The sequence below is a fragment of the Chinchilla lanigera genome, unplaced genomic scaffold (assembly GCF_000276665.1).
Source record: "Chinchilla lanigera isolate Chin_1 unplaced genomic scaffold, ChiLan1.0 scaffold00049, whole genome shotgun sequence".
Lineage (NCBI taxonomy): Eukaryota > Metazoa > Chordata > Mammalia > Rodentia > Chinchillidae > Chinchilla > Chinchilla lanigera.
In genome coordinates, this window is record NW_004955450.1 from 89,784 (window position 1) to 97,798 (window position 8,015).

The following is an 8,015-nucleotide window of genomic DNA, read 5'->3' on the forward strand; positions in this document are numbered from 1 at the left end:
GTCAGGTATTTTGTCCCAGCAGCGAGAAAAAAGTAACCGAGACAATGTCCCTTTTACTGCCATCTGAGAGGTGATTCCACCTCAAGCCAAGGCTCTGTGGAACTCTGTCATCTCCACTTTTGTCTGCCACATTCTGCAGCATCCCTGCAGCAATGCCCTGTCATTCTGTGGCTCTGCATCTGCCCAAATGTCTGCTCCCACAGGCCACCATCATGTTCCATTTGTTTCTGGCCACCGTGTAGCTCCTGTGTTGGGGAGGGCAGAGAAGACATACAAGGTAATGGCTAGGGACAAATTGTGACACAAATGGTGGCTAGCTGGGGTTTTCCTTCTATCAGTAAAACTTAAAATAACCTCAAGAAGAAAAAGGAACCATAACTGAGACAGTCTTCACACAACATTCATTTCCATCATCAGGTAACCATTCACCCTCACAGCAATGCAGACGAGTTAGCCTACTGCGTGACCTTGTGAACCTCATGTACCAGCATCATCAACAATGCTAGAAAACCAGCCTGTTCAGTGCAAGGGACACACATGCACCCAGGGAGCACCACTGTAACCTGTAACTGCTCACAGCTCAGGGGGACTGGGGAGCATGGCAACCTCAATTGCAAGGATAGAAAGGAAGACACATTTGCTGAGGCCCAGTACACAGAATTCTGAGGGCCTTGGCTTGGAGAATTCACTTATGGGCAGAAAGCATTGACACCAAGCTAGCCCCTACAGAAACTAAGGCTATATCTAGCTGGGATGGACTGTAGCAGGCCGGGCTTCCTGCCAAACTATAATCTGTAAAACTGGGTCACAACTTTAAAGGTCATTTATATTTCACAACCACCAACACTTAGAAACAAATAGTAAGTGTGTAAAATTGTTGATGGAGAGTGTAAAGGATGCGAGGATGCTGCTTAGATCCAAGAGACTTACATAAGCTGATGAGGAAAATGCAAATGTCCCCAGAATTGGCAAGGATGGGGCACAGCTCATAGCAACACAGCTCCGCCCCTCAGAGGGACTCAGTCACTCACTAAGCACTGGAAGCAAGCTCAGGCTGAGAGGATGGAGTGCACTGCTGTGGGGACTGCAAATCACTCAGAGGAGGTAAGGAGGACCTGGGAGGGTGGGCTGCATGGTGAGGACAGAGAACTGCCCTGCAATGAGCCTGGACAGACACAAGGGCTCAGTAGAAAGTTGCTGCCAATCTCTTGGCCCCTAAATGCCTGTGGACTCAGAGACAGTGCTGCTGGCTCCAGCTAATCCCCCACTCAGGCTGTGTCTGCATCTGTTCAAAAGGCCTCAGTTGTGACTTCATCTTCCACCCTTCCCAGATGTCCATGTCTGCTACATCCCAGGACCTCAGAGCTCCTTCCTGACACATCAGAATGCATTGCCTGTGTGCCACAACCCTGTTTCTTGAGTCTCCAGGGAGGACAGACGTCCAGTATCCAAACCAACCAGCCCAGACAAGACCAACCTTGTCTACATACCAGGAGCAGCTCTGGCATTTGTTCACCAGCCTCACTCTACAGATTTAAATCTTCTCACTCCCTCAGTCTCCCTGGAGCAGTTTCAAAAATAAATCTGTTTCTAACACCTGAACTAAAGTCGGCTATGTAGATCTTTGGCAACCCCAACCCAGTCTGGAAATCAATAATTTCAAACATGTGCTCCCGTGCTGGGCACCATGGAAGACCAAACAAGAGGCTTGTGCTCTGTTATGTCTTGTGTCTATATGTCTCCCCAAAGCCTTATGCAGTCCTAGGTGGAGTTTTTTTCCAGAGGTAGATGAATCTAGAGCGTATGACTGATTCATGGTGCAATGCTAAGGATTAAGGGTGTTAGGGTTAAGGCTGGGTCATTACTAACTCAGTCCACTGACTGGTTTAGCACCTCCCTAATCCTGGTAGCCTGGATTCAATGCAAGGGAGAGAAAGAGGCTTGTCTCTTCCCTCTTTTGCTGCCTTCTGCCCACCATGTTCTGTTTCTCCTCTGGAATGCCTGTCTGCCATGCCACCCTGCCTTGGAACCAGCCAATTATGGAATGAAACATCTTCAAACTGTAAGTTAAATAAATCCTTTCCCCCCCTTTAACTTTGGGTGTCTGGTATTTTTTTTTATTTGGTACCGGGAATCAAACTCAGGACTTTGCGCTTGCTAGGCAGGCCCCTGTGCTGCTGAGCTATATCCCCAGCCCTCTTGGTGTCAGGTGTTTTGTTTCAGCAAGGAGAAAAGTAACTAAGATATGTCCTGTGACTCTCCAGGCATTTGTGGGGTCCTCACATATAGCAGGACAGAGACTACGGGGTCAGTATAGTCTGAAACTAGACACCTGTGAAAGGCACTGACCATCAACAGACTGGTGCCCAACCTGAAAGGTACAGGGGAGTGATGGCCAAGGTCAAGCAGGCAGAACTTCCAGCCCCTCATGGTAGTGCCAAGCATGATCTCTTTCACCCCTTGAGATGCTGCCCCAGACCAGAGCCTTCTGCTGCTCCCATACCCCTGTAGGCAAATCTGGGCCCTCAGGCACACACATGGGAATTCAAGTGAGCTGGTGCTCAGGAAACGCCCAATTTGTGCAGAGTTGGGCCCCATGAGTTGGCTCCTCATGCTGGGTCAGGAAAAAGGTGGCCATGTGTCTATCAGGCCCATAGAGGGAAGATGACAAACGACTTGTGCCAGGGCCAGGGACCTAGAGTCCGGCTGTGGGAAACTTCAGGGGTCTAAACGCAAGGTCAGCAACTGCTAGGAACAATGGCAGCCAAAGGAGACAGCGAAGGGACACGCGAGAGATTCAAGCCCTGAGACATGCCAGAAAAAACCACCCAGCAGCCTGTAGGGATCCAGGGAACCAGGCACAGGACAGAGAGGTCACCGCCAAACCCTTCCCAAACCCAGAAGTAGCCCTGGGCTCTCCTAGGATGAAAAGAGACCCCTGCAGAGTTCTGACTCAGAATCAACCCCAACTTACCCAGAAACGCAGCAGAAACACAGAATCCCCACTGCAGAGCCGGTCATGAGGAAGCCAGAGTAGGCACAGAGACATCAGCAGGGACCAAATTTTTGTGGTGGCGTGTGTCATTGTGAGAGTAAGAGAAGCTACCTTGGACTGGTAACTACTACTACCACAGTGACACAACCCCTCTGCAAAAGCTCAGCCCTGAATCACAGCACCCTTGGGTCTAAGAGGTGCTGGCAGCATCGGAAGTGTGGCAGGCATTTTCCACCCACATGCAAATCCACCAGCCCTGACCTGAAATCCCTCACAGAGCAATGTGTAGCAGTCTAGCAGGAACACCTCATGTCACTGCAAAAGAGAGGAAGCTGGGGGCTTCCACAGTCCAACCAGGAAGCAACCTCAGTGCACCTGGGGACTAGGAAAGAAGGCCTAGCTGCTCTCCCTTCCAGTGCAAAGACAGGGACACTGTATGCTGGTGTTTGAGGTAAAGGAGCCAGCCAGGACTGTGGGGATGGAAGGCCCTATACTCTAAGTCCCGGTTTTTGTGTCTATAACAGGAGCTTTACAACTGACACTGACACAGCTAAAGAAAGAATCAGTACAATGGGTTTGGGAGACAGATTTGAAGGACAGGTCAACCATGTGGAGCAGAGAAGCAATCAGACAGAAGGGTCAGACCCAAGGGCAAGGTCAGGGCTCTGTAGGCACCAAGACCACAGGACTAGGCACAAGCAGGGGATTCATGCTCCACTCAGTCTGGTGGACCTGCACACTCATCCCCAGGAATGTGCCTGGGGTCCTTGTGCACAAAGAAGTAAACACCACAAAGCATCATCATGTGAGACAATGTGGCTGAATTTGTTTGAGTATTGCATTAAAGAAGTTAAAAGAAAAGCAAGTCCAAACAACCCGCATTCAGTAAAGTCTCTCTGACATGGAAGCAGAATAGGCAGAACTAACCTTTCCTCTGAAGTACATTCCGTAGTGGGAAAACTGCAAAGAAAGCTGAGAAAAGGAAGATCCTCAAGTCATAGCACCCGAGCCCCAGAGAGATGGCTCTGAGAAGGCTCAGAATGGCAACACCTGGGAAATAGCAGTTGAGCCCTAGAGAGGTGCATGATCTGGCACTGAGCCTAGAGAGACAACAAAGGGATACACGGAGAGATTCAAGCCCTCAGACATGCCAGAAAAATACATTCACCCAGCAGCCCATAAGGACCTAGAGCACCAGGCATCACAGCACCCATGTGGACCAGGTAGGGCAGACACAAGGCAAGGATTCTGAATGGGCTCAAAGAGTGCTATGGGGCATGAAAGAAGGCCTTATGTAGCTGGTTGATTTCAGCTGCATGTAGAGAAGGGCCTGAAGCCGTGGTGCTGGGACAGGGTAAATGAGAGCCGGTGGGAGAGGCTGTGTCTCCTGTCATGCCCCACCAGGATCAAAGGGCACCATCAGGATCCTGGCTCCTAGATCAGTGGGCACAGAAATGACTCCCAACTCCTCCCAGCTCGACTTTCCTGGGAAGACAATCTAGGAGGGTCAAAGGTCGCAGAGTGACTCATACACTGTCTGGGGACAGTTCTCAACCTGAAAGGACAACACAATACACCTGTTTCCAACTGGGGCAAACTCCACTTGAGGTGGATGCCAGGACACTGCTGGGCAAGCATCAGGTCACCCGCAGGAAGAAACTGTGGACAGCACTCAACCCTCATTAGAGGGTGTCCACTGTCCCCACCCAAGTGCCCTCCCAACCCCCACAAGGGCATCATTCTTGGGCAATCCTGCTCTCTAGGAGCTTCTCACCCCTCCGAGGACTGCCCAGCTGCATTCTAGAGTGGGATTTGGGCAGGGTCTGTGTCACTGTGGTATTATTGTTTGGCTTGCATCTCCTATACCACAGCCTCATAGCACCCATCAAAAACCCAGCCCCAAGGCCCCACCATAATATCCCCAGAGAGCATGACTGAGCACACACACAGGCTTCTCAACAGTGCCTCATAATGGGGTGGGGGTTACACAGCCAGCAACTGTTATCCATCCCTCAAGGTGGCATCAGGGCCACATTCTTGGCCTCCGGGGCCACCAAGCAAGCCTGCCCCTCCCTAGCAGATCATGATGAGGAAGTGAAAAGTCACCTCAAAGCCAGTCAAGTCTCACTCCCAGAGAAAGAAGGTCCCATGTCCTTCCCAGGGTGAGACCCACACCAGACCAGCAGCTCCACAAGCTCCCATCCTCAAGTTAATGAGCATTCAGGGGCCTCAGCTGGGACAGTCAGTGCCTCCACTTCTGGATACTATATCCCCCACATCTGCAAGAGCAACCTGACAAGAATGTTTCCCTGACCTGGTTCTGCCCCGATGAGTACTGCCTGCCATCTTCACAGGCAATGCTCCACACCCGACTGCACCCCACCCTACACCCATTGCCCACACTCGTACCACCCACACCCTACACTATCAATACGCACTCCACTCACCCCACAAATGCTGTGCCACACACCAAGCATGAACCCCAATGCTGACTTTGAGAACCTCTATCAGCTACCCAGGGATATTTCTGGTAGGTCAGGGGCAGGTGGTCAGCTGGGTTCACCAAGGCAGGCCCCCAGCATGGCCCTCCCTGATGCCCACTTGCTTTCCTGGGGCTCTCTCTCAGAGACACCAAGCCAGGGATCAGCCAAATGTGGACTGTCCCTGAGCACCTGCAGTTCTGTGGGTCTTACCATTCCTCATCCTCCCCAGAGTAGCCCACTGGGGAGCCCCAGGTCCACAGTGAAAGACAAAGCCTTCTAGCTGCCCTCTCAGCACCTGCTCCTACTCCCAGCACAGTCCCCTGGGGACCCCAGCAGGGACACATGTGTGGTCCCTGGGGGCAGGCTCATTTTCTGCCAACTGTCCCTGCATGTGCAGGGGACATCTCTGAGGGCCTTTCCTGAGGAGACACAAACTCGGAATGCTGGGTTAAACACCCTCCCCTGCTCATGATAACCGATAAAAGGCCGGCGATTTGAGATCCCTGAGATTTGGCATGGGCAGGGCTTTCTGTGCAGAACCCCCCTCGTGGTACCCTGATAACTGCAACAATGATGAGCCCAGCAGCAAAAACCACTGGATACCAGGCATGGTGGTACACACCTGTAATCCCAGAACTCAGGAGGCTGAGGCAGCAGTATTGTTGCGAGTTGGAGGCCAGCCTGAACTGCATAGTGAGACCATGTCTCAAGAAAGAAAAAGACCAGAAAAGAAGGACAAAAAAATTGGGCACCGAAGCACTTAGGCTCCACACTCTCAGATGCCAAGAAGAGCTGAGGGCAGAGACTTTACCTACCTCCACTCATCAGGTTCAGGTCACATATATCATCCTCCCCAGTGACCCCCCCCAACCAACTTTGAGAGGCTCAGAGGCAGCCACATGGACCCCACCAATACTGGGCCTCTTCCCCTGCACCCTGCTGCCCAGAGCCCAGCTACAAGAGCGGGACCCAGCCTGGATCTTCACGCTTACCCTTCCTGCTGGAATCAAGGTCAGAAACAGCCCAAACCCCCAGGGTGACTCTCTGGGCCAGAGCTCAGGCAGCTGCACTCAGCCACCCAGGAACTCCCCACTCCAACCATTTCCACCTAGTACCCCCAAGGCAAAGGTGCTTCCATTGAGCCCAATCCCCACTCAAGGCCTTGGAGAGGGATCCCTGGGTCACTTGGACCACAAGGAGCCCCTGCTGGAAACTGGGAACCTGAGGACGATGAGCTCACCCAGTGAGAAAGATACTAGCATTGATGGAGACAGGAGTATCTCCCAGCCTGCTGCTGACCCCAAGGAAAGCAGTCCCATTCCTGGACTGTCATGAGCCCGCCTGACTCTCCCTGACCCAGGAAACTTCCCTGTTGGCCCCGCCTTCAGGGCCTCTCTGGGTTATTGTCAGGGCTCCTCAGGCTGTGGTTGTTCTATGAGGAAGATGAGGATTATATTGTTAGCTACCACAGTGATGTAGCTCATAGCAGCAACAAGGACCAGCTGTGCCTCACCACAGACCCACCCCAGCCTGGGGCCCCCGAGGCCTTGCTCTGACCTCAGGCCCTGCATGTAGAGCTGCCCAAGGCAGGCTGGGCTCCTCAAGGCTTACCTCTGGCTGGGGCCCACATGTCCCCTGACTAGGCTGTCTCTTCTCAAGCAGCAGCCCTGAGCCTGTCCAGTGCCTCAACTAGCCCATGGGTCACCAGGACCCTGTCACATAGGGATTCTTGGCCTAGCCTGTGGCATCTATCTTCCCAAATTCCAGTGTCAGTGAACACAGCACAGACTTGATATCAACCAGGAAGCCAACCCCAGGGCTCTGAGCCCTTTGTAGCCACCCTGAGGGCACAGACTCCATCTAGCTGAGCATCCCAGGCTGGCATCCCTTCTCTGGAGGCATGTTCCCCTCAAGGGGCCCTACTGCCCCTCATTGCTCCCCAGTAGCCTCCCTTCAGCCCCACATCCAGGCCCAGGTCCAGTTAAGGTCAGCCATCTGGCTACATGGAACTGACAATCACAGTACAGCAAGGACCCTCAAGCCCCACCCAGGAGTCCCCTTCTGCCCTGGGAAGAGGCAGAGGTGCACTTGTGTGCTGGCTCTAGAACAGGACAAAAGCCAGAGCTACAGCCCCAGGAGGTGCTGAATAGGAGCCTGGACAGGAGCCTGTGCATATGGCCCAGGACCTGAAGGGCAGAACAAGCCCAGAGGCCCACATGGACATTTGAGGTCTCCCAGAAGCAGCCCTTCTGTGGCTCAGCTTTCTTCTTCCCTGCTCCTGAGAAAGCCATTGTGGCAGGGAGTCTATCCCCACTGGCCTGTCCACATCCCTCCCACTGTGGGGAGACTGACTCAGACTGTTAGTGAGGAGGGTGGGCACTCTGCATTTGGCAGGACTTGGGTATGTCACCACCAAGGCAGGATGCAGCTGCCAACCTCAGGTGCATCTGTCCTCTGCTAGGGTTACTTCAGGTTATTTCCCCCTCACCAGGACTTCCTGATCCCAGCTCCACCCATAGCTCAGTGTTCCTGGCTCC

The 8,015-nt window shown here is 52.9% G+C and overlaps 2 long non-coding RNA genes across 2 annotated transcripts in view; one reads left to right on the forward strand and one right to left on the reverse strand.

Moving 5' to 3' along the window:
* The window catches only part of LOC106149619, a 22,689-nt gene extending 19,429 nt beyond the window's left edge, over positions 1-3,260 (reverse strand). Inside the window, exon 1 of the long non-coding RNA XR_001235928.1 lies at positions 2,975-3,260. This is a non-coding gene — a long non-coding RNA (uncharacterized LOC106149619). The remainder of the gene's footprint in view (positions 1-2,974) is intronic.
* Positions 802-1,602, forward strand: LOC106149618. Its single transcript, XR_001235927.1, has 2 exons — positions 802-1,104; positions 1,332-1,602. It is a non-coding gene; the product is annotated as an uncharacterized LOC106149618 (long non-coding RNA).
* Positions 3,261-8,015: the final 4,755 nt, after the last annotated feature.